Source organism: Fukomys damarensis, unplaced genomic scaffold (genome assembly GCF_012274545.1).
Source record: "Fukomys damarensis isolate Sample0158 unplaced genomic scaffold, DMR_v1.0_HiC HiC_scaffold_21, whole genome shotgun sequence".
NCBI classification, from domain to species: Eukaryota; Metazoa; Chordata; class Mammalia; order Rodentia; family Bathyergidae; genus Fukomys; species Fukomys damarensis.
The window spans coordinates 9517900-9545895 of NW_022900933.1; positions in this window are offsets into that span (position 1 = coordinate 9517900).

The window sequence follows — 27996 nt, forward strand, 5'->3', positions numbered from 1 at the left end:
TATTCCAGCTACTCGGGAGGCTGAGGTGGGAGGATCGCTTGAGTCCAGGAGTTCTGGGCTGCAGTGCGCTATGCCAATGGGGTGTCCCCACTAAGTTGGGCAACAATATGGTGACCTCCCAGAGGCTGAGGGGAGGATCGCTTGAGTCCAGGAGTTCTGGGCTGCAGTGCGCTATGCCAATGGGGTGTCCCCACTAAGTTGGGCAACAATATGGTGACCTCCCGGGAGTGCGGGACCACCAGGTTGCCTAAGGAGGGGTGAACCGGCCCAGGTCGTAAATGGAGCAGGTCAAAATTCCCATGCTGACCAAGAAGCGTGACCTCACAAGACATCTTCCCAAGAACAACAGAAGATCATGGAGAAAAAGACCCTTTCTCCTCCCGCTGTTCCTCTTTTATCAGACAGAAAACTTTCCAAGAGTAGCTTATGAGCTTTACTTCAGATCCTGGGCCAGGCAGCTCACGCCCTGGAAAGGAGAATGAGATTCTATGATTCTATGATCGGATCAGTCCAATCAAGACTCATCATTTGGTGAGGGTACCTTGCCCCCAAAGCAGAAGTGGGTCCTGCTGAAGGAGGAAAGGGAAAATTGCTATCCAGTGTGGAGTAGGCAACTGTGTCTGTCACATAAATGTTATCTATTTTTAAATGTGCTGATACATAAATAGGCAGATCTCCATTCCAAATAAGGCAAACTTTATGTTCAAATTGGAGAAGTTTCGCATCAACTGGACTAGAGCACTTTTGGTCTTTAGATACACACTTGTGTAAGTTAAGTTTATTTACTTTAATGTAGAAATGAAAAAGACAAATGCATTAAACTTTGTATTCACAGGCACAATCCCATGTGGTGTCCTTTGTCCATTCGTTAAAAAAAATTTTTTTTTTTTGAGTATCCACAATGCCCCTGCAGTGGCACGGCCCTGGCACTGTGACTAGTACTAGGACTAGGATTCTGTCCATCTCCTTGGGCAATTCCAACATATGGGTGGTTAAGAGTTATAACAGGGCAAGAGAAAGGAACAAAAGAATGCTTCTCATGATAGGAAGATAACCTGGCCTTACCGTGGGGTCAGAGAGAGGTTTTGGAGGACGTGATGTCTGAAGATAGCTCTGAAAACTAATGAGTTACATGAATGAAGCAGGGGATGGAGACTAGGCTGGAGTTGGGAGGAAGACAAGGAAATGCTCCAACTTAAGGAACCAGCTGTGCAAAGTCTTGGAGCTAAGAAAGCTCAGGAAAGTTTTGAAGACAAATGTAATTCAGTATGCAAGAGTAGCTTGTGTGCTGGTTGAAAAGACAGCTAGACTGAGGTCAGATGGTGAATTTAGCTCTATCTCAAAGACGGTGGAAGGTGACATAATCATATTTTCGTGGTACAAACCAGAACCGGGGCAGACTATATTACTGGCCCCACTGCTCACTGTGCCCAGCACCCATGCCCTTGCCGTGGTCACCTGGGTAGCCAAATCCTCTTCTCTATGTTTTGGCTTTGGGCCCGCTCAGATGGACCGTTTGTGGCATTGGCATAGGGGGAGAAGTGACCGTGTGCCACTCTAAGCCTCGGTTTAAGATACCGTGGCTGTCTCTAGCTTTTGTCTTGCACCTCTGCCCTTGCCACGAGAACTTGCTGGGGACAACCTACTGGGCCCAGAAGGAAGATGGTAAATAAATGCAAGACAGGCACCCAGCCACTGCAGCCTGGAGGCAAGGTGGTCGTCCAGCTGTTCCCAGGGTAAGTGTTTCTGCTCGTATATCACTGAGACGTTGAGGATCTGCAGGACGGGCCATTACTGTGGCTGTAGCTCAGAGAGGGACATGCTAGAAACAAAGGTATGTTTTAGGAGACAGTGCAACCGACAGAGAAGTCCAAAAGCTGCTTAGAAAATATATTCACGAGGACACAGTAGCTTATAGAGGAGTTAGTTGAGAATGCCTGTTCTTCTGTGGATGGTGGGGAAGACAAACAGAAGACCATGCGCTCAGTTATGCTGCATCTGAGGCTTGGGAGGCATCTACGTGGAGAGCCCAGCAGGCATAGAACGAAGGAGGGGCCACAGTTGGGTCATCAGCGAACACACTGGAGGACACTAAAGCCATGGGTCTGCACAGGGACAGTCAAGAAGACAGTGAGAAGCTAGCAGAGTGCAGTGGAGGAGAGAACATTGGAAAGGCCAGTATTCAAGGACCAAAGAAGAGCCCTCAGTGAAGACCACTGACAGCCACCGAGAGCAGGAAGGAGAAAAGCCCAGGGTGAGCAGCCTCTGCAACAAAGAATGAGTGCTCCAAAAAGGAGAGTGGGGTCAGTTCTGCAGGAAAGAAACAAAAAATTTACAAGACATCACAAATAATTCACCTAATTTACACGCAAAAAGGCAAAAGAAAAATACATTTTTGCCTAAGAAATTTCGATAACTGAAGTAAATGTGCCAGAAAAGCTCTATCCACAAGAACAGTTGCTGTGGTTTACCGAGATGCCCAGAAAACAAATAAAAGCAAAATCTGAGGGCGTTCGGTGTCATCGTCCTGTTTGAATCCCTCTGAGTGACAAGTGCTTAGGAACAAAATTCACCTTTCCTATATACAACTTGGTGTCATCCAAGTCACCCTACCCAGAAGCCTGGGCCCCTGATTAGAACATGAGGCAGTGTCTGCCTGGGGCCCAGGCTGGCCTCTCGGGCCTCTGACTCATTTCTCATCGATCCAGGAGAACTTTCGGAGTGCCTGGCCAGACTCTCTACCATCCAGCCTGGATTTTGCCACTGAAGTCCATGGCAGCTTCTGCTCTCAGCAGCAGGGTGGGCTCTTTGCCCTTGAGCTCCTAAGTCTATATACTGGCTATGGCCAAAGTATCAGTACCTGTCCCAAGCTGGGCAGGGGGCAGTGCTGGAGGAGAGAGGAGCCTGTGAGCTGTAGAGGAGCTCAAGGCTTATGTCGGTAATGCACAAAACACAATCTACCACTATACCCTGCAAAGGACTAACCAAGCTCTCAAGGATTATCACATTTATTGCCTTGGTGACTGCTCAGGGTGAGGAATACCAGACGCTTGAAGTTTGTTTTCCTCTTCAAATGGAGCTGATATTTCCCCACAAATGGATCGCTTTAAAATCAAGGAATGGCAGCTCAGATAGTTCATAAATTTATTTCTGTTCCACCTTACAGCATTTTTTATAAAGTCTGATCACCCAAAGCATATGGGCTCTCTGCTCTTCATTTCCTGTTTTATTGCAGTCACCTTTCAAGCTAGGGTGGTGGGGCTAGCTCACAGGCAGCAGGTCTGGTGTGGCAGACCAGTGACAAGGGTTCCTGTTCTCTCAGGGACTTTATCTGTTCCCCAGTCACCCCTAGAGAAAGGGCTTGGGAAAAGATAACACATATTCTCAGACCGATGGGGAAAGGGTTGTGGTAGAGGAGCACCAAAACCCCCAGAGCATGTCAGAGGCAAACCAAGGAGGATTAGAGAGGAACAACCATCCTCTACTGTCCCCAGCCCCGGCAGTCATGCTTGAGGACAGGTATACAAAGGGATTTTGGTCTGAACGAAGAAATCACAAACCCAGGAGTTCAGCAGAGGCATTCTGGAACTTTTGAGGGCCAAAAGTCATTAGTCCTTGTGTGCATATGGGTGAGCAAAAGAGACTTATTAGTTACCCCAAACATTTACCTACTAGTGTTAAACTCTGGTTAAGAGCTGGGGACCCAGAAATGAATTGTCCCAGCCCTCCAGAAGCTCCTGTCTTGGCGGGTCACTGAGAGCTGGGACTGGGTACTCTGCATGCACTGTGGGAGCTGCCCAGAAGAAGTAGAGTCTGGGCTGGATTCTACTCAGAGCTCGTTGGGGTGAGAAAATCAACTTCCACATAGTTGGACCCAGATTCTTGAGCCAAGAATGGAGGCAAGGACTCAGAACAGGAGTCCACCTCAAGAAAGACAATTGTATAACAGTTTAGCAGGGTGGTTAAACATTTCCTCAGTTAATATCTTGGCTTTTTCATTTGCTGAGACTGTGACTGTCATGGCTAGAATGGAAAGTTGTTTGATTGGGTTAGGGATCTGCCCTGGGGATTGGTGGACCATACTTCTGAGGATGTCTAGGTGGGTCATGGATTTGTGACCTTGGGTACTGTATCTGATCTTCCTCCCTTTCCTTTCTGGAGCTGTTGCCCTTCTCCGCTTCCTGGCTGCCATGAACTAGGCATTTCAGGGCTGATTTCTCCTTCTGTCGTGGTGTTTCTGCCTTGGAATCAGCCAGCCATGAACTGCATTTCCTGAAACATGAGCTAAATTAAAGCTCTCTTTCTTTCAGTTGTGGATGGCAAGTACAACGTCACAGTGACGGGAAAGCTGACTAAAACAGTGACCTGACAAATAGGAAACATGTTATTCTTTCTTCATTTGTGAAAAAGGAGTACAGATGCCTTATCTCATAGAGTGGCTGAGAAAACTGAATGAGAAAAATCACATCATCTGAACTGGCACCAGCGTGCCAAGGACACCCAGTCAATGCCAGCTCGAAGAAGTTGGCAGTACCTGACTGCGTGTGTGTCTTCCAAAGGAGAAAAGAAGGGTAAAGAATACGCAGGGCTTGCACCTTTGTTCCTGGGGCCCTGGTCATGCAGGATAGATGGCCAACCCAATTATAATCAGCCCCAAAGCTACCCGAAAACATATTCTAAAGAGAAAAGGACAACAAGGTTTTTCCTCATCTATCATCTGTCCTCTAAGTTTAATACCAGCTGTCACCCCCCCCATCCCCCACAAATGCACATTTTTTTCTTGTGAGATAAATGGCCAGGAGCACTGTCTAAATTTTATAACTGGGAAAATGAAATATCAAACTGGTTAAATGAACCGTCCTAAATCCCACAGTGGAGATTATTGAAGAGTAGAGGCCAGAACTTTGATCTGCTGAACTACAGGCCCAGGCCTCCTCATAAATCACCCATGATCCACTTCCCAGCAAGATCCATTCCCATGTTGTTGAGCTGGCCTTTCAAGGTAGAAAGATTTCATCAAGCAAACCATGCTCTGAAGTAGAAAATGTTGCCTTAGGCATTGTCTTGGATGCTTGATTTTAATATTGAGGCTAGTTCTATCCATAATGAGCAAATCCTAAGCCATTAATTCTCTTAGGTTCCTGTGACAGCCAAAAACAGAAGCTGAAAAGCAAGCTATCTCTGAAGTCAGCAGCAGGAGAGGGGGCGCTGGCACCCTTTCATTGGTATGAGTGGGAATGCAAGTTTGCATTGTAATCGTGCTTGTCTGTTCATCCAAAGGAGAACTGTGGCTTACAATTACAGAAAATCAGTAACTGAAATTATTAATAATAGCAAAAGAAGCTGTGCAGCGAGTAATTTGCGGTAATGTTTTACAATTAATAGTCATTTCTATTACTTAAATACTAATTACTTCATGTACTAAGTAATGTATTGACTTTACTTATGATGTTATGGCAGCCCTCCTGGCTTAAAATCATTCCTTACTGTGTTCTTTAGCTAATTAGAATGCAGTTTACTTGTTCTATTTGTGGCTGTTTTTAGGACTGTGCTCTCTGGGAAAGCTGTTTACACAAAAGTGGCTGGTCCTTGCAGCCTGATGCTTTTCTTACAAATAGAATTCCCAAAATATCCCTTGGTAATTTATCCACACAGTCTCCCTGTTATTTGCTTCATATTCCCATGTGTAAAATGAGGAGTTCATGCAACATACCGTTGCCCCAGGATAGCCCTGACCTGGTGCATTTTGACTTTTCTGCAGACAAGTTTCTGGTCAAGTCCCTTCACCTAAGCAGGGCTTTCGCCTCCTGCCTGAGAGGGCACAGAGAGGAGAATGGAGAGGGTCACCCACCCTGAGGGGTTTACGGAGCCCTACATCTGAATGAGTTCGTGCAGTCAATGAGTGTGTTTCCTTACAGGTGCATTGAAGGTTCTAAACACCAAAGACAGAAAAAGATTATTGGGCTAGACTCTGCAGTACTCATGGCCCACAGACAGGAGTTGCCTGTTCCTGTCTAACATCTCTGCATCTTCTTGAAGGCTAAGTTTTATTATTTGACTCCTTCAGACCTTTTAAAAATGTAAAATAAAATCTACTGAATCTCAGATGAGGCTCTAGGCTGCTGCCACTTTATGAGATATTCCATATTATTTTTCCAAGTTTATTTACAAGATAGGAGTATTTATATTGCATTGTTTGGAGCTGTTAATTGTTTTGGTTTTGTCTTGGGAAGACAAGACAAATTCAGGGCTAAAAGCTTCTTATAAAAACTCTACTCCAGGATGTAAACATAATACATCACTACTTCAGATTTAGGACTATGCGAGTCACTCTGAGCAACTCTGAGAGATCAAGATTTTGGATTTGTATCTGACATAACTACCTTCTATTTTATGGCCTCATATCACAGTCCTAGCTTAGTGCGACTATGTTGAATATGTGAGTTATTGGACTCAGCATGGTGCTGAATTCTTGTTACCTGTAGACAAGACCTTTTCCTCTACGTCAGACCTATCAGTGCCGAGCAGTTCTTGACTCACAGTTGGAAAGGTAGGTCACTTGACACAAGAAATCTCATCTACCTGGGTGAATCCTGACTTTTCAGAGGGCATCTCCCAGCTCAGTTCTGTCCTACCATCCTACTGGGCGGGTCTAATGTCAGATCCTAAACCTCCCTTCAAATGTAACTTCCCAGCTTTGAATAAGCTGTCATGAGACTCACTAGCCCATCTTCAGATTCTACCATGTCTGGCACCTCCTGGGATGTTGCATACTATTAGGAATAAGTTAAAAAAGCAGACATTGCTACGTTGTTTTTTTTGTTTTTTTGTTTTTGTTTTTTTTTTTTTTACAGAAAATTGGCAACAAAATATCTACCTCTAAAATCAACTTTGCAATTTTCTCTGCTGGAATTCTTTAAGAAATAACGTGGGCAAAACAACCGATTCTTGTGTTTCTAAAGAAAATTAGTGAGGTGAGATACGCCTTAAGCATTGGAACAGGCTATTACGTTGAAATAAATAATCGTTATGGTATAATTACAAAATGGACAGACATCTAAAAAAAGATTACCTACATAGAGACTTTGATATTTATAATTGATCTATAATAAAGAAGGAATTATAAACTCAATAAATAGAGTTGGAACAATTTAGTATTTGAGGAAAAAATAATTAACCTAGACATTACTCCCTGGCACTTAAAATATAATTTTCAAGAGGAAGGAACAGATAATGGAGAAATATGTACAAAATAAAGTTTCAAATATCAAAAGGAATCATAGAAGGATTTTTATCTGACATTTTCATGCAAAGAATGTTTGAAACATAAAAATAATGGTGAAAGATCAAATAGATGTGACTTATAAACATTTAAAACATTTAAATTCAAAATCAATGTTCATATTCAAAGACAAACTATGAAAATGGTACTCAGGCAAGGATTCTGGAATGGTAGTCATGAGAACATCACAGTTCTAAAGCCACTTAGGATTTCCACATAAGTACAGAGTACTTGGTGAAAAATAAAAAATCCATGAACATTTAAAACAAGGTTAGGTGACAAAAATCCCCATGAACTCCAACAAGCAAGCAAGAGAAACCATCCATGGCTTCAAGATCTGCAAGACACCAGCACATGTGCAGGAGGAAACAGAGAGGAGGAAGTGGGCAGGCTGGAGAATAGGATTTGCCTCAAATCGACAACTGGAAACATGTCAAGCAACCATGACAGTGACACCTGGGCAGAGGAGGGAGTTTAACCAGTTGCCTTTGTTACAGGACCAAGAGGATAGACACAGTCAGCCCTCTATAGCTTCTGGTTCTGCATCCTTGGGTTCAACCAACCACAGTTTTAAAATATTTGAAAAACATTGCATCTGTACTGAACCTGAACACTTTTTTCTTTTGACATTTCCCCCTAAATAATACAGCTATTTACATAGCATTTAAATTGTAGTGGGTATAAACAGATAATCTATGCATGAGTTAAATTATATGTGAGGCTGTAGGTTTAGGCAAACACTGCACTCTGTAATATAAAGCAATTGGGTAACTACAGAGTTTGGTAGGGAGGAAGGTGTCCTGGAACCAGACCTTCATGGATAACAAGGGATGGTTGTATATTTAGATAGACAAGAAGAGACTTGTTGGTACTGGCTCATTTAGTTATGAAGGTTTGATGTCTCATGCTGTGCCATCTACAATCTATAAATCCGGGGAGGGTGATGGTATAACTCCCAGTCCAAGGCTGATGGGTAAGTCCAGAGCCCCAGATTCCAAAGGGCTAAGATTCAGGAGCTATGTATTAAAGGGCAGCAGAAAATGGATATCCTAGATCAAGAAGAGAGAAAATTCATCGTATTTGACTTTTTTTTTTTTTTTGGTCTTATCTGGATGGGCCTTCAACAGGCTGGATAATGCCCACACACAAAATCATACTCAGTCTACAGAATAAAATGTGAATCTCTTCTAGAAACACTGTCATAGATACATCGTAAAATAAAGTTTCACCGCCTATCCGGGCATCCTTTAGTCCAATCAAACTGACACATAAAATTAACCATCACAAAAACACCAGCAGTGGTGAATGAGTACAAGGGAGTCTGTGATGAAGTTTGCAGGGGCTGCCAGCTTTTGAAAGGAGGTCCTTTCCCAGTAACTATATGGGTTGTGGTAGCCTTTATTATTCTGAGGCTGTTGTGTACAAAGGGTAGGATAAAAGCATGTGGTCGTTGTACGGTATTTTATGTCTCCAGTGTCCTTGAGAACCATGGTTAGTGGCACGGAAGAAAAGAGGTGCAAAGGCACTATGGATAAGGTTAAGTGAAACCTTCACAATCCAGAAATTGAATTGGAGGTATCAGTATGAACTCAAGAGAGATATGCTGGTGTGTTTGGTTCTGCTAGAACAGAAGTGCTCCGAAAAATTACCACAATGTGCAAAATCACACATTGAAAACGACTGGGCTTATGATGGAAATGGGGATGGAGTAAAACACTCCAAGCTTCATCAGTAACAAATCTAAAGAAGCATAGAAACCTAACAAACAATGGCGGCAGAGTTCTATATGTGCTAAATGGTAAAGAAATGTGCAAATACTACAGAAAAACAGGGAAGTGTGCCTTGAAAAGGTCTGGAAGTTTTCCTGTGGCTGTGGGCTTTGGAAGGGTAAAGGAGGGGAGGGAGGCTCATCTGAAACTGGACAGGAAACTGTCACACCAGATATGGACGGGTGTGGCTCAGCATCCTGGTAGGCACCTGCACTAGAAAACATGACCTTTTGTATCCTCGCTTCCGGGGGCACAGGTATCCTTCAAGGAGCAGACCATTTGATGCATGCATTTGTAATAGATACTTGTTCCGTCGAAATTGAAAGCTTTACCTATTGTCTAGTTAACTGTCATCAGGTCCGGTCTGTGTCACCCCTGGAAGTTTTTTTTACTGCTTTCTCTACCACATTTGCCATTTCACCTGACAGCCAAAAACTAGAAATTTGCTCTACCATCATCTTGTAATGATGTTTGAAGTCACTAAACCTGCTGTCACTCACAGCAGTAAAAAGGAGCCACTTCTGCTGGATTTGGCAATTTCTGTTTAAAATCTTTGTAAATAGGTCGTGCTTTCTCTCTGAGTTTGAAAAAAGTTATTCCTAGTTGCTTTTGCTGTTGTATGTATTTTCACATGGCTTTCTTTGGCTCAATGCAGTTTTCTGAATGCACCTCATATTTCTCTTCTATAAAATCACCCATGGCCAAACAGAAAATTGGTGCTATGTTCTACTTGTTCCCTAATATATCAAGTGTGTTTGAACAAATTAGAATTTCAAAGTAAGTACTATGACCTAATTGGGCATGAGTTGAATCTGCCCCCTCCCAGCTCTGTCCACCTGAAAGGACTAAAAAGAATCACTCAGTTCTGTAGTATACTACTGGGCCATAACCCTAGCCCCTAGATGAAGATGTGAAATACTGAACTCAGGGGTTCATAAAGAAATGGCCAGAGATGAACCTGCAACATGTCATTCCAGACAGCAGGGGAGTTTCAAAGATGACTAGGGTCAAGTCACAAAAACTCCAGAGCCAAGTGAGAAGCTCCCAGTGCCAAAAATGGGACATTTGTATTTCCACAAGGATCAAAATTGCACAAATGAATTTAAATCTATCCAATATGTTTAAACCCATAGGTTTCTAATGATGTTTGAAAATAACTAAACTGGCCACTTTTGGAGAATGAAAGGCATGCATTCATTATCTTGAAAACTGATAAATAACAAGAATTGAGTATTTTCTCTGCCTTTCCTTTGTGAATGATACCTCTGGGTAACCAAATCATAGATGAGTGAAAACATCTCTTTATGGATGTGTTAAGGTCATAAAAGAAATGATAGGATTAGAACATTACCATTTTGCAGTCCCTGGTGAATTAATGGATCTAGGTATTGAACATCAACAGCTGCTAATATCACAAACAGGGAGCCTTGCAGACATTAGTTGCCTCCTGATGAAAAACACCACAACATCTACAATCTTGCCAAAGGGATCAGATTTAAGTCTAATCAAGCCTGTGGATCCAGCTACCAATCTGCAGGAAATACAGAGCCCAAAGGACTGTATTGAGCTATTTCTTAAATATGCAATCAGTAAAGTCCAGGCTGTGGGAAACTTTTATAGGTTAAAGGCTCAGGTTCCTAAATGGAAAATGTATAAGAATAAGAGGAAATCTAGGTGGAATGTGGAGGTTAAAAAATTATAAAGTCAGCCAATTTTTAAAAATTGGCAAGGTTAAATCATGGAGTCTTAGGATGCTTGCTTGTTGGTAGAGCTATAAAAAGACAAGGGGAAAAATAAAAAAGAAACAAAAACATAAGGAAGTGTTTGCTATAAGAATCAGGATACTGAATAATTAAGTTAAACTTGAGAAAATAAAAGAAACTTTATTTCTGTGCAGCTGTGTGTGTGTGGATAGTTATGCCCACTCCATTCCTTTATAGAGTGTTTTTTCTAATCTGCTTTCCTTTAGTGTTACGCATAGGTTTGCCTCACCAGCTAATTTATGTCCCCTGCAGTGGCATCCGCTGGGCTTTATACCCCATGAGGCTTCACCTGAATCAGATAGTTTGTTCTGGACCAACTTTTTGCCATCTTCCTGTGGGCTGCAGCAGTTCCCTAGGTTGAGCTGAGCAGACATTTTATCCCCAGATTCCCCTCCCTAAAGTCATGGGAAAATTCTGCATCTGCTTTTTTTTTCTTTCCTTTTCCCTCCATCTAGGAAAACAAAAACCACTGCTGGGCCTGCCAGAATTGTTTTCCTCACCGTCCCTGCAAGAGCCCTGGAGTCCTATTTTGCTGTTTGATGACAAGCCAATTAGATAGAGATTGTTAATCAGAGTAATGAAGGGTCTGGAGGAAAGGAAAAGAGGGCAGGAACAAGACAGAAGCAGTAAGGGAAGACTGAGAGGCCCACCCCGCCCACTCTGCTCTGATGTTTTATTTAGGCTATTTGCAAACGAGCCTGTGGAAACAGCATTAACAATAAATGAGATGCATCAGGCTGAGAAGAGGACGGGAGGGAGATCTGAGTCTTTTTACTGCCAGCTCCCTCTCTGTTCAGCAAAAGTGAGCCTTCTAGGGGACCTCACCCACTCACCCACCTGCACTCAGGACTTCGGAATCCTTTTCAGCAAATAAGGTTAAGAAACTCAGAGGTTTTCCAACAGATAACAGGTAACAGCCAGCTCGGAAGGTGAATCCAACGTAAAACCTGAGGGCTGGACATTCTCTCTCATTTCATCATTAAAGTTGCTGCAACTCTACGTTAGGCAATGACCCAACTGTGCTACGACAATGAATATTTTGTTGCTTCGGTATTAATCGTGCACTTCTGTACACATCGTCAAACCTTTTTTCAATAACCCTCTAGGAGAATAGTGACTAATTTTGTAAAGAAACTGAGTGAAGTTCTGCAGGGCCTAAAAGCACTCATGTTCAAGAATTCACGTTTTCACAGTTCTTTACTTGTGGACAATTTCTATGTGCAGTTGTATCCCCTACCTACCAATTTACGCAGACTTGTGCAGTTCCTTCCTTCCACTCGGCCAATATACACCAAGTGTCTCCCTAAGTCAAGAGCTGAGCCAGGGGCAAAACAGGGAATCCGACTGGCCAAAAATCCTACTATTTTATACATTATCGAGCAGCCAATTTCCTCTCACATGAATTCTATTCTACTATAATTAGTGCTTTCTCTTTAAAAATGACAATGGTTGTCAGTCATTAAGTATGTGCCAAGTGCCAGGTACCATGGAAAGCAATTTATGCTATGCATGCTATTTCCTGTGAAGTTTGGAATCCTCATCTCTTAACCCCAGAACCTGTGCTCTAAAGCCAAATGCTCTCCCCCACCCCACCGCCTCCCCTCTCTGCCAACAGAAAGGCCACAGGGAGATGCAGAGAGGCAGGGCAGGCAGTGAAAACGCAGCTCATGAGTACAGAGACTGGCTCAGACTTACGCATTTATGTGGATGTATATATTTATGCAGCTCTGAGGATTTCAGTACTAGTGCTTTTCTGGTTTCGTGATGCAGTCAGAAGACAGATCTGCTAGCCTTGGCTGGCTGGGTGAGGCAGGGAAGGGGCTGTACAGTACACACTCTCTGAAATCAACTGTGCCTCTGGCCACTGGGGCTTCTTTTCTTCCTCTAAAAGGAGGCAGGACTTGAATGTTAATGAAATCAGATAAGTTTGGGGATAGCACGTCTCCGTCGCACCTGTTGTTTGTCCAGTAAATAGCATTTCCTCTGTAATTCTGGGGCTTTCATCTCAGAGGTATAGGCCACACTGAAGGGGACATGCTAGCTTCCCTTGGAGGATATGCTCTGTGATCCTGGCTCACTTTGATCTGTTCTCTTTCTAGATTCAGTCAGAACACACGGAGTCTGCCAGGATATTTTCTCCTTGGCCCGTTTTTTAATTCCCCCCACCCCCCGACTGCAGAGCGCATTCGGAGACAGATTTTGCTCCTGTCCTCTTCCCCAGCTGATATATGCTTGTCTCACTGCGACTTGATCATTTCTGAGCAGTTAAAACATTCCCTTTGGTGAGGCAGGGAATCCCTCAAGGGCCCAGTGGAGGCGGAGCCCCTTACACACTGCCCTCTGGTGGACATTGTTGGGACTGTTCATTCCTCCCATAGGCCTTGGGCCAGCTCCCATTCATAATGAGCACAGCCCTTCCTACCTGGATTGGGGATGCCTGAGATGGTGGTGATGTGTGTGGGGGGGCTTCCCTAGCACGCCTCTCTCATTGACAACTTAAATATACAAAAGTGGACTGTTATGTAGGAAGATTCTTTTTCATGATTTGGTATCAACAAGATTTCTAAACAAGGCACAACAAAACCCAAAACATAAAAGACTGATACATTTGACTGTATTGGAAGTAAAAACTTCTGTATGGCTGAAAACATCATCAACAAAGTTAAAAGACAAAAGAAGAGAATACTTGCAGCAAAGGATCAGTAACTAGAATATATAAAGAACCTCTACGGATCAAAAAGAAAATGAAAAAAAATTCCAATAGAAAAACATTCTAAAGCTATAAGATAGTAATATAAGGAAAAGGAAATATAAATATTCCATCAATATACATAAAAATATTCAGTCTGATCGGGTAACAGGAAAATGGAGACATCTTTTGTACCTGTTAAATTGGGAAACATAAAAAGTTTACAGGAAAAGACATTTCCATATTCCATCAGTAGCTTTGTAAACTGATACAATCATTTTGCAGATGATTTGGCAGGACCTATTGAAGTGTAAAATGCCCATGGTGTGTTACCCATTGACCCAGCTTTTCCATATATACCCTAGACAAATATTTAACCATGTGCCCAGAGAGGCAATTTTGAGCATGTCTGTGGCAGCTTGGTTTGCAAAACAAAAAAATATATATATTTTTTGTTAAGTTCAGAAATAATTTAAATGACCTTCCACATAGGGTTGTCTAAATAAACTATAGTTCATCCATGCCATAATTATACATATCAGGATTTTGTTTCTTGCAGTGCTAGGGGTCAAACTCAGGGCCCAGGCAAACACTACCACTGAGTTACACACCCAGTCCCATTTATAGCAGCTTTTTACAAAAGGTATTATACATAGGTCTTCAAGATCTAATGTTGACTAAACAAAAATACAGGTGCAGAATAACACACTTTGAGAACTTACACATTGGAAAACCCATGCATATAAGGTAATAATTTTTTTCTATAGTCTAGATAATATGGGTCTTGAATGAGTGCTAACGTGCATAGGGAATATCAAACTGATAATGAGGGATACCTCTAGGGCAGACACGATGATTGAGGATAGTGGTGGGGGGGGTGTTCCGCATTATATGTAATGCTTAAATTTTTAAAGAAAGAGAATATATTCATGTATTATATATGCAATTAAAATTAGTAAAATCTACTTATTAAAAAGGAGGAAACGTTCTTCATCCTTATTAAAACACCTGGACTGGCCAGGGAACCACTGAGCTAAAGCAAAATGGTGCTTTAGATGATTTGTCAGCGGACCTGCTAAGGAGAGGGCACTGTGGTTGTCATGGAGATGGCTGCCTTCAACACAAACCATCCGGGGATCATCTGTCTACACATGTCAGGTATCTAGCCATTTCCTATTTAGTGTCTTATTTGTGAGTCTTGGCTCACAGACTCCATAGTAATCGTATGTGTTGAGGGTGGCCAGAGTTTAAATGTAATGTCATTTAACCCTTCCCCTTTTGGTCCCCATCTATCTGAGTTTATTTAGATTTAGAGAGCTCATCCAAGGTTAGTTAACTGATACGTAATAGGTCTTTTCCTAACCCAAGAGCCCGTACTCTCACCATTTAAGTTATGGTACAAAATCTTTGCAGTTTTGGTAACTTCAGACTATCCACTTCCCTTCGGAAGCTTTCTTGGGTTTTCTTGCCTTGTGTGCCACAGCCATTCACTACATTGGTCTTTATCACAATGGCAGCTGGTTCATTCAGGGAGAAAAATCTACCATAGGATGAGGTGCTCTTCAAGTCCTAGTACAAAGACTAAACACACTAAAGGAATGATAAAGATTAGGGATAATCCTCAACTAGATGGCTACTTCAAATATCTTTTAAAGTGAATTTTAGAAGCAAAACTAATCAATAATAGCAAAGGTTAGCTGGGTTTGGTGGTGCACACCTAGAATGCCAGCACTGAGGAGGCTGAGGCAAGATCACTGTGAGTTCCAGGCCAGACTGGACTACATAGCAGAAACTCTGTCTTTAAAAAAAAGGAGAGGTTAAAGTCCAATAATAATGTAAGCCTTGCAAGATTCTCTAATAGCATGCAATTTGCTCCATTTTCCAGATTCTGTGAATTTCTTCAGCCAAATAAAATGCACTTCAGTGACACAGCCTTGCTCTCTCTCTGCTCATTCACTCCTGCCAGGCAAAAAAGAACAAAGCTGAGTGACAGCGATGTTGCAGAGATCTATTCCCAGCAGGGATCTGCACCCCTTTCTTGCTGCAGGAAGTGGGCTTTCCAGGGATGTTTCTGGAACAATGTATGGGTAGACAGGTCAGCAGGTTTACAAATTAGAACTGTGATTTCACAGATACCCTCCACATCCCAATTTGAAAAAAAAGGAATTAGTCTCTATTTGCCTTTTTACTTAAGAACAGGTGCATCTATGAATAATACATAGCTCAGCAGGTGACACATGAGTCCAAAGGCCCAGCAATCTGAAACCAAATGGGACTGAGTGTGAAGACACACAGTAGATTTTAAGTAGCATCACATAAGCAAGGAAAAAACCTGGGAGAGCTCAAAAACCACTCTGCAAATAATAAGCGCATCGAAGCCCCTGGCTATGTACACAAACACATCTCCTTGCAGATAATTGTAATTGAAAGTCACTAGGTTCCCATATGGGAAGGGGGAAGATAAATCAAGAAATGCAATCTACAAAAGGGATTGAAGCATTGGGGCTTTAATGAACAACGTTTCAGGGCACAGAATAAGGACACTTAAATCTTCTCCTTTCTGGGTTGGAGCTCCACATTCCTAAACCCAGCAGGTACTGTCACCAGAGGAGCCATGGCGAAGGCCACAGACACGGGTGGAGTGGTGGCTGGAGAACTCCTGGGTCCAGCTTAGCATTTCCCCGCTTGACCTCCATGCACCTTCACTCTGTGTCTACCCATGGAGGCCAAGAAGACGAGCTTTTTTCCATTTGACCAGTTTAAGAAAATAATAGTGTCACATGGATGAGTAACTGGCAGGGTCTAAGCTTAGAGCTTCTGGGGGGTATTGGAAGGAGATGTTTAAAAATGTGCCTTTGTTCAGCTCCAAGAGAACAGGGAAGGACCTACTCTGGATCGAGCCCTTCTAAGACTCGTGGTGTCTCTGGATAAGAAGGAAGCCATGGGCTCATGGAGTCCCAAATCTCTCCAGTAAGGAACACTGCTGCCCAAGAAGACCTTGAGATCTCAGCAGCTTTACCATCCACACACAAGCACACATGCATACACAGCATGTTTCTTATCAGCACCATTGAGCAAAAAGTTTTCACAGGGAAAGGATTTGAATTTTAATTTTCCCCATTCCTTCAGGTTTATTGTCTGGAGGTAGGACAGGATTTTGTCTCTTTTAACCTTGTCTCATTTGGGAAATATACACAAACCAAATATTACTCCACCCCCCACCTGAGTAAAATCCACTCATTTAGCAGTGGAAGCTATTTGGAGATGTGGCAGGAGGCAAATTAACAGATGAACTGAAAACGGACAGGCCCTTTAAAAGTCTGTGCACATTTCAGAGTGGAAAATAGACAAACTTCTTTCCTATTACAGTAACAATACCACAAGGCAAGATTCGTTTGCAAGATAATAAATTGTCAAAGAAGCTGGGACTGGGAGATGGTTCTGCTTCATTCTGCAACCTGAGCCTGCTGAAGAAGAGAAACTCAAGGTGGGCTCAGGGCCAAGGAAATCCAGGACAAGGGGTTAGGAAGAATGCCCCACCATGCCCCTACCATGGTAGCTCTGACCTCCTGACTCTCCTTGCAGGTGACACCACCTCCTGAGTCACTCATGCCTGAAGCTCAGTAGGGTCCAGGTAGGTCAGCAGGCAGGCAGCTTGCCCTTTATTCTGACTTTCCTGGGACTCTTCTCTTGTAACCCAGATACCACAGAAGAGAGATAAAGAGCATAGACTGCCATTTGCAACCCAGCTTTGCGTTCTGACTCCACTCCTTGCAAACCGTGTGGCCTTCAGACAAGCTGATAGACCACGGTGATAGGTTTACTGAAGAGAAAATATTCACCCTGTGTGTTGGTGGTCCTAACCAACAGGCTCGCAGCCTGTGTGGACTATAAAGGAAATGAAGGAAATGCTTGCTGCTTTCTGCCTGCCATGCCATGGGCTGTTTCTTCTCTGTGATGCCTCTCTGGTGTGCCGCTCTGTGTTGGAGCCAGCTGACTATAGACAGGAACCTATACAAACTGTGAGCTAAAATAAGCCTTTCCTTCCTCAACTTGTGGGTGCTGGGTATTTTGTCTCAGCAGTGAGAAAGTAACTAAGATGCTACCAAACTGATACATTAAAGTCCTAAGATCCCATGCTGCGTGTGAGTGTTTTTGGAGATTGAGCCTTTAAGAAAATAATTAGGGCTAAATGAGGTTATAAGGGTAGACCCTGGTCAGTTAAGACTATAGGACTGATGTCTGGTGAGAAGAGGAAGAGATCCTAGAGATCTAGCTCCCTATCGATAAGGGAATCTCAGTGTCCCCTTCAAGGTTATGCTCCTAGTGATCCAGCTTTCTCCCACTAGGCCCCACCTCCCCAAATAGCTCCACACTTCCCAATAATACCACAGGTAGAGGACACTTGAAGTCCAAGCCACAGCAATAAGACAAGGCAGAGAACCAGGACACTAGGAATGCTGTAACGGGAGTTTTATTAAGGCAACACTGTAAGACTCCTGTATGGCTGCAACAATTAGGGAATGGGTCCCTCAGAAGATATGCCTAAACTGTACCTCTCAGGGCAGTGTGGTAGAAAGAACTGCGAGCCAAAAACTACCCAGGCTTAGGCGTTCTGTTTTCCCAGCACAAAGCAGAGTAAGACACTCAGGTCCCTAAAAACGGAAGAAGTAGAAGAGCAGGTTAAAGAGATGTCGTGAGAGAAGAACACAGTCCACTGCTGCTGGCTTGATAGATGGACAGAGGCCAGAAGCCAAGGGATAAGGGTGCCTTTTGGAAGCTGAAATGGATACTCCTTGAGAGCTTTGGGAAGAGCATAGCCTGTCAACATCTTACTTTTTGACCTATATCAGATTTCTGACCTGAAGAACTGCAAGATGGAGAATTTGTACTGTTTAAGCTTATGCTTGTGACAATTTGTTACAGCAGCATAGGAAACTGTACAGATGGGGAGGATTTCAGTAGGCAAGATTAGGTATCTTTCTTGGGGAGGGACTCAGCACTAAGCATGCTCGGAGGTGCTGGGGAAGGCGAGTGATAGAAAGCAGATGGCATCAGAGTGGCAGAGCCTTCTATTGCAAAGACACAGGTGACACTTCACGCTGAGGTGCTGCAAAGGCAGTGGGGCCCGTGCCGTGGGTCTTTATTTGCTCCCTGTTGCTGTGAGTCACTTTCTAATACCTCTCTCTTGACATATCTCAGGGCCTTCCTGCACCCTGATTAGCACTGCCGGAACTTGCCACCTGGTCACACAGAACTCTAATAGCGAGGGAAACAGTAGCAGGTGTCAGAACAGAGAGAGGAAAAAAAAATCTCAAACCCCATGGAGGGCAAATATCATTTTATGCATTTCCATTTAAAGGGAGAACTGAAGAGCATGAAATCACTGCCAACAAGGAGAAAGAGTTTAAACCAGAACAACCTTGAAAGGAGCAGTCACCCAAAGCTTCCAGGTCATGGCTCCCAAAACTGAACTTCTGAGAAGCAGTTTATGTGAATAGGGACCCTGTCATGTGAGATTTCCATCCTCAGCCCCAGCTCCATCGCTCATGGGCAGCTTGACCTTGCCACATGGAATTGCCTCCAGCTCTCGGTTCACCCTGCCCCGAACTCAGCCGTCATCTGTCTCCCAAATCTGCTCTTCTCACAAAATGACTCCTACCCAAGCAAGAAAACCAGAGTGTCCCAGGCCGCTCTCCCTTCTACACATCCCTTCCCGGCTGCACCATGCATGGCTCCTCAGCATTCTGACCCAGCCCTACCTCTGTGTCCCCAGTCCCCACTGCCAATGACCTTCCCCCAGCTCTCGGAATCTCTCCTGTGGGTCCCTGCAGTAGCCTCCTGGCTGACCTCCACTCTAGATCCATCAAATTCAGTTTCTATTTGTTCCCAGATGGGTTTTTTTTCCCCCACTTAAAATACAAGTATGATGATGGGACTTCCCTACTTAAAATCCTTGAGTAGTTTTCCTCCACGATCAAGATACATTCCAAACTCAGGTCAGTGAACAAATCATCCAAGCCTTGTCCCTACTCAGCTATCCAACTTTACCTGTTCATCCCCTTACCACTCTTGCCCCTTGCTCAACTCTTTCTCTCAAGGTTCCAAGGTATTTCCCACACCCTTGGCTTTGAAGGTCTCTCTTTGTCTTGTCTCTCTGATGAACGGCTGTCATCCACGCCAGCTCATGCAGCCCCTCTTTGGCCCTCTGTCACGCATCTGCTGTCACAGAGAATTGCACTAGCACAGTAACTTTCTGTCTTCTGTGCTCACTCCTGGAGAGAAGTAACTGTCGTGTTCATCCTTGCGTCCTCAGGGCCTAGGACAGGGCCTGACATAAAAGCCTGAGAGGCATCACCCTTGAAATGTATATAGGACTGTGAATGGCCCCCATCCTGGGATGGAAGAGGCTGCAAAGCAGACTTCTGAACAGCTGGGGAATTTGGTGGAGTTAAGGCAGAAGACTGCTTCTCCTCAGGGACTTGGAGCCGTGCCTGGAAAGTTCCTGGGCCTCCAGATCAAGGGGAAAAATGGAATGCCCACACTGAAATCCTTCAGGAAGCACATGAGCTAAAAAAATGAATAAATATCCATCGTGGTGGTGCCGTGGGACAGAAGGTGCTGCCTGCCCCTGGGACTGGAGAGAGGCCATTTCTGCATTTCTTCTTCTCCTGGAGAGAGGCCGTACCTGGACACAGGCCCTCAATGGGCTTCAAAAACTGGAACAGCCTGGAGATGAGACCTGTACTAGGGCTTCTTAATGCATAGGAAACTGAAAGTTGACCTTACTCTCTTTATAAATGTATTGTCGGCGTAAAATTCATATAACATAAATTTACCATTTTAAAACTATACAGGTCAGTAGTTTCTAGTACATCACAATGTTGTGCAATCAGCACTACTATCTAGTTCCAGAACATGTTAATCCCAAAAGGAAACCTTGCAAAGGGCAGAACTGTGTCAGAATGCAGAGTAGCTGTGGATGCTACGGTAGGGTAGGGATGTAGAAGGGAGAGCGGCTTGGGGTACTCTGGTTTTCTTGCTTGGGTAGGAATCATTTTGTGAGAAGAGCAGATTTGGGAGACAGATGACGGCTGAGTTCGGGGCAGGGTGAACCGAGAGCTGGAGGCAATTCCCCAACCCCCTCGGCTCTCACCTCCTGACAGCCACAAGTCTACCTACCATTTCTATAGATGTTCCCATTCTGGCAAATTTATTTTATATAGATGGAATCATACAACATGTGGCCTTTTGTGTTTGGCTTCATTCATTTAGTATATAATATTTTTGAGGGTCATCTGTGTCATGTTATGCAGCAGAACTTAATTTCCTTTTATGGCAAGTGAAGATCCTATGGTACAGACGTACTTCATTATTTTTCCATTCATCAGTTGAGGGACATTTAGGTGGCTTATACATTTTGGTCATTATAATTATTCGGCATTATTTGTACATGTTTTATGTGGACATATGTTTTCATTTCTCTTGGGCACACACCTAGGATTGAAATTGTTGGGTCAAATGTTTACTACGTTTTTTTAGGAAACATCGTTAAAGACCCCTCATTTTTGAGAAACTATTCACTTTGGAAAAGGTCCGGTTGGGACCTTTAGTAACTGAATTGCTGTTCATTTGTCCAGGAGCCGGACTTACTGCAAAATGGTCTTTTATCACCTAGGACACAAAGCTCCTTGGGGAGGGTCTAGGAATACAACTAGGAAAAGTCTGTGTCCCTGTCCTAGCCTTTATCACCCCCCAGCAGAGGAGACAGTAAGATGAAAGGCTCTATGATACGGTGCCACAGAGAAAGGACATGGGAGATTAGCACATCAGGGGCAGTAAGTAGCAAGCCTTCACAGAAGAATGACACTTGAGCTGGGACCTGAACACTAAGTAGACATTTTCTAGAGATAGAGGGTAGAGGAGTGTTGTATTAGATAGCCTCCCTGTTGCTGGGGAAAAATGCCTGGTACACATGACTTAAAAGGAGGTTAGGTTTATTTGGCTCATGCTTTCAGAGGATTCAGTCCATGGTTGGCTAGTTTTAAGGCAGAATCATCATTATGAAAGGGTGTGACAGAGCAAAGTGCTTAGTTCATGGGGAAGAACAGGGGAACAAAGAGAGAAAGGGACTATGGTCACGATATAGATCTCATGACACAGACTCCTCCAAAATCTACCCAAACGCCTGTGGAAGTGAGCTTTGCTAAACCCCTACATTGATACAATCAAACTTTACCATCACACTCCACCCCTTGTCAACTTGACACCAAAACGCATCTCTTAAACCATATTTAATCTCTAAGTAGACACAATAATAAGTTCATAATGCCGCCTCACATGATACAACTATCCTGCATATGACCAAAAATGCAACAATTCCTTCCCACAAAGTCTCAACAGTCCCAGCATTGCTCAAAAGTGCAAGTCAAAAATCTATGATAGTCAAGGAAAATTCTCAATTATGAGTTCCTGCAACAATCAAACAGAAAGTTCCACAACTCAAGGTACAATGGAATAGGTAAACATTCCATTCCAAATGAGAGGAATGGGGGATAGAAAAGAATGGGACCAACATAAGACCAGCAGAGCAAACATTAAGCCTTGTAGCTCCATGTCTGACATCCAGGGTACATGGCAGTGAGATGTCAGTTCCAAAGAGATTGGGTGGTCCCAACTCTATGGTCTCCCTGATTTTTAGCCTACATGGCCTCTCTCTTGGGCTGGCTGCACTTGTGGCCTGCTGCTTTCCTGGCAAATATTCCACATTCCTGATCTCTCCACCTCCTTGGTGTCTGATGCACCTTTGACTTCATTCACTTAGCTTAGCACATCCCCATCTCAAGAGCACATTGCCCAGCCTCCAGGCTTTCTTTTCAAATCTGAGTGGAAGCTTTTATGGCCTCACAACTCTTGCATTTTGTATTTGTGAACAATTAGTATCACATAAATGACTGATGCTGAGGTCTTCTTCTAATGTGAGGAGTAGCCAGGCCTCCTTCAACCATGTCTGCTGCAGCTTCTGAGTGCCCGAATGAGTACAATAAAATGAATCCTAATGGCTCTTCTCAAATAGGGGACCTAGGGAATCGCTTTTCAAATGAAAGGTTACACTTTTGTACCCATGAGTCTGTGATGTGTGGACTCTTACTGATTCTTAGGATACTTTCAAAGCATCTTTCTTTCTCTCCTAGCTCAAAGTAATTAGTGTCTTTTAAATGGTGCTAGCCATTTAGCAACCACACCTCCTTTGGTCCCAACCTTACATGTGTTTCTTTTGGGAACAGATTTCACATTTTTCAAATACTTCTTCTTTCTATAAATCTGGCTAAAGGCAGCCATCAGTACCCATATCACAGCCTGAATACTGGGCTTCCTTGAAATTTCTTCTGCAAAATTAATAAATCTATAGCCCTTAATTCAGCTTCTTGCAAAATCTTATGATGTGGGCAAAATGTAGACAAAATTTTTGCCAGAAAGTAACATACATAGCCTCTAGGCCAATTCCTAGCAGTAGAATCCTTGTTCCCAACTGAGCCCTCCTGAGCCTGACCTTTACTGTCTACAATCCTGTCAGCATTTTGGTCTTCTGAGTTCCAACCAGGAGTACCCATCAATATCTGCTTACAGTAGTCAAGGCTTTCTCTGACCTGTTTCTCCAAACTTTTCCAAACTCATCCTTTTATTAACCAGTTCCAGAGGCTTCTGGATCACATGGTTACAGTTACAGAAACGATTTTTCCTATTTCCCGCATTACCAAGTTTCTGCATTGGTCAGCTTTCTTCTTGCTGGGGAAAAGAATACCTGACATCCACAAATCAAAGGAGGAGAGTTTTATTTGGCTTATGGTTTCAAAGGGGTCAGTTCATTGCCAGCTGGCTCCAAGACAAAAACATTATGGTGGAAGGGTTTGGGAGAAGAAATGTGCATAGCTCATGGAGAATGGAACCAGAGCAGAGGAACAGTACCAGAGAGGAAGGAGCTAGATCCCAGATACAGCCAGAAGTATGCTTTACTAGTCTGTCACGAGTGCAAATTTTCAGGCTGCTGAAAATAGCATGTGCAAATGATACGATACAATGAAAAGACACCTCACATTCAGGAACCTAGACTTTTTATTATTATTATTGGCCTATTTTATTATTATTGTTTGAGGAAGGTGAGTGATAGACTATGCAGGCTGGACCAACAGGGAAGACCAAGCAGGAAGGCCCATCAGCCTGCCTTTGTGGCCTGCAAGACCCTGCTTGTTCTTGTCTGTTATTTACTAGCCTGGTCCTGGTTCTCAACCTCATGCTCTGAGGTTGTGCTGTATCTGCTGCTTTCAGACCTCCTGCCTGCCTACACGTTTGCATATCACCTAACACCAGGCTGGGCCTGACCAGCTTTTTGTCTGCCTACTGCCCAGTTCTTCTGTGTCTCTGCTATGCCCCTCCCTGTCCCAGGGGATTCTCTAGTCCTTTGGCTCCCATAGAAAGAAACCCTGATTTCTGATCAATAAAATCTGTCATGTGTTGTCTCCTAGCTACTTACCAATGAGATCTAGACTGGATTTTTTTTTCTTCATCTGATTTGTATGTGTAAGACAGGAGAGAGGCTTCACATGGGTGTTTGCACCTGACAGACCTAGGGAGAAGGGCATGTGATGAGCCTACAGTTCTAAGCAGCACTGACCCTGTGATGTGCTTGGCCAGAAGAACACCTTGAAGGCACCTGACTGGAAGCTTGAGATCAGCTCATTTCCGCCCTGAGGTTGTTACCTATTCAGATTTTAGACTCTGGCTTTGTGGTTGACTAATTGGTCGTGGTTTCACAGAGCCTGCAGGAAAGATCCCAACAGTCAGAATTAGTAATTTAAGATCTTTGGAAAGTGAGTGACCTGAAATAAAAAATGGTACCGCTGCTGTGGAAAACACACTACAAGGAGCAGAACCAGTGTTGCTGACAGAGGGACCCAGCTACGGTGGAAGTGACAATACTATAAGCCAGGGGTCAGCAAACCACAGGCCATAGGCCTGACACAACGCACTACTTGTTTTTGTATGTCCCAGGAGCTAAGAATGGATTTTACATTTTTTGAAGGTTGTTGAAAAAAATCAAGAGAATAATGAGACATTATGATATATGAAATCATATGAAATTCAAATCTAGTGTTCATAAAGTTTTAAATTTTTTTCAATAAAAATTTGTAGAAATTTGTTTTATCTTTTGTTATATAATTTTATATATAATATACCTCCTTTTTCTTCTTGGCCTCAAAAGCAACGGACTATGTAGCCCTTTACAGAAATCATTTATCAACTCCTTCTCTCAACAGCCTCCCTTACTTTAGCCCTATCTGCCTCCCAGCTCCCCATCCCAGCAACCCAGTGGTGAAGGAGACATTTTAAGCCCCCATGATACCCCTCACTGACACTGAATTCCACAGGCTGTCTCCAGAATTTCCCCCACCCGCACACATACATATGCCCACCACCTCTAGGTTATTAAAAACCTCAGGAAACTACAAAGCAACTCCAACTCACACACAGATTGACCACACTTACTGTGACCAGTGAGAAGGTTCAATAGTGACATTGCGTGCCAGACACCGCCAGACATATCAGACACATCCCAAATACTTGTACTCCTCCTAAAAGGCATGGTGGCACACGCCTGTAAACCCTGCACTCAGGAGGCAGAGGCAGGAGGATCACCATCAATTCGAGGCCCGGCTGAGATACACCGTGAGACTGGTCTCAAACAAAAACAAACAAACGAAACAAAGAAGTTCTCACCAGTGTTTCTCTTCACACACGTAGGAGAAGAGAGATGTCAGCCCCCTTCTCCCTTTTATTCTCACCTATCTTCATCTGAGTGGAAAGTGTAGCACATCAAGTCACGCACCTTACATACAGAGAGCATCGATCATGAGTAAGGTGCTGTTTTAGATCAGGGTTTCTCAACCTTGACACTACTGATACTTGGGGCTGGATAATTCTTTGCTGTGGTTAAGTGACAGAGCAGGATTTGAACCTATGTAGTCTGACTGCTGTCTGCTCTTAACATTATCAAATTTAGTGAGGCTCGGAGGTCCCTGAGCTATCTCTCACTCAAAAAACTTTAGGGATGCCCCCTCTGCCCTTGTAGGATAGACTCCAAAATGACCATGGGGAGCATCAGAAAGATAAAATTGGAGTCACAGAGAGGGAAGGGCTAGAAAGAGGAAGCAGAAACAAGGCCAGGAGACACAAAACTCCAGGTATTCACCCAAGGCTGAGTCTATGTGGCTGATAGGACAGACAGGCCGCAGTGTGCACCACCCTCTGGATTGTGGTGTTCATGGCCAGCCTGTGGTAATTTCTTTCTTCCCGCCCTCCTGCTCTCCCCTTTCCTGCCCTCCTTTTTCTCTCTTAGTTTCTTTCTTATTGTATGGGTATGTATCTGCTTTCCAGAGGTTGTGAGGTATAACATGAAAAACATGAATATTAAAGAAGACTGAGGCTCGGAGCTTGATAAAGTAAAACACACACACACATGCACACACACACACATACACACACACCACCACCACCACCACCACCACACTAAATGGACCTACAAGGATAGCTGAGGTTATTGCTGCAATTTAGATTGCTATTAACTGCAGATAACAGAAACCAGACTCAAAATGGATTAACTAAAGAGGAAATAATTATTCTCTCCCCTGGCAGAGTCAGATGTAAGCACCCAGGATGGCTGAGTGGTTTTCTAATGCTGACAACATCCCAGCCTCTCTCTGTCTTTCTGCTCCTTCACCCTTAACACCCAGATTTCATCTTCTTGTTTGCAAGAAAGCTCCTGTGCTCCCAGCATCATAACCAGTCAGGGTAGAGAAGGCAAGGAGGGGAGTATGGGAAGGGGAACAGCAACTGAATCTGTCCCTTGGGTTTACATATCTTTGGCCAAGGGATCCTCATGTGCTTCAAGGGAGTCTGGGGAGGGCCTTGTTTTTATCCAGGCACAGTTACCATTCTTAAAAAAAAAACTGATTTAAAGAATGAGGAGGAAGGAAAGAATGGGTATTGGAGCAGGGTTTGCCATAAATTCCAAAGGCAGCCCTCATCACCGCCGCAAGGAACTCTGCGTGCAGGAGGCAGCAGAGAGGGATGAGAATCCACACTCTGGAGGCAGATGGCTGTGCTGCAACCTGGCCCTCTCCCTTACCATCGGCCTTACTGTGGGCCACTTGCTTCACCTTTTTGCATGTCAATTTCCTCATCTGTAAAAGTGAGGGAAAGAATAGCACCCAATTCACAGTATTATAGTGGACAAAATTAGGTGGCATGGGTGAAATACTCAGAACAGTTCCTGGTGCATAATAAGCTCTCAATACATTAGCTTCTTAGGGCTGTTACTGTTTACCAAATGTATGCTGCACACTAAAAGCTCTACTCTTTGGTCCAACCATTATGATGATTGCAAGAGAGAAATGACCACATACATAAAAATATACATTCAGGAGGGCCAAGCCCTACTGCCCCTTTTTGGCCATTTCATTGTAATGTCATTCCCTTACATCATGGAGACTTCTAAACACTCAGGCTTTCTTTAAAGGAAATACCCATAAGAGACCCCTGTAGGGCTGTTTAGCAATGATCTTAGCCATTGACACTGGGGTAGAGATTAGTGGAATCAGCACACCAGATGTTAAATACAAAGCCCCTACCTCCCATTTTTCGATAGGTCTTGTCCTGCGTTCAGGTCAAAATTTTGAGTAAAGATTTAATCTACTTCCTACTCTTTCTGGCTAGATCTGCAAAGGGGCTCACCCATCTCAGGTATGTAAAGAACTGTGTTAATGGTGCTCTGGGGATAAAGTAGAGGTTGCTGCACACAGAGCATTCAATAATCAAGTAAGTCAGGTTGAATTGACCTAGAGATTTGGGGGAGAGGTGCCGGGAGGGGAGAGGGGGATTGGGCTCATAGAAGATTGAAAGGATTCAGGTCACCTGAGTAAGGCCAAACTAGGTCAGAGAACAATCAAGTACAATGACCCAGACTCTAACTTGAAGGGCTCCCAGACACTGACAGTCAGGGATACCCAGGGAGGCAGCGGAGATGAAGGATTCAGTCCTGTGGCAGAGAATAAAACATATCAAGAGTCCTTCTGACAGCCCTTCTCCACTGTGACACCAAGAGAAAACCAGTAGGGCCCCCATACCCACTGGAAGTCCAGCCTAATATTTCCAGAAATATCTTCTGGAAATGCTCTGAAAAATTTAAAGACCCTTATCTCCATAGGATAAATTCCACTTCTAAGAATATTTCATACAAAAGTAATGTGCAGGAAGACTTTGCCTCGTGGCACTGCTTGTAACAGTGACAAATTTAGGATCAACCAAAGCACTCATTAGTAAGGGACTAGTTGGGCCCGGGATTTAGCTCAGTGGTGCCGCCGCCTGCCTTGCAAGTGCAAGGACCCAAGTTCAGTTCCCGGTACCAAAAAAAAAAAAAAAAAAAAAAAAAAAAAA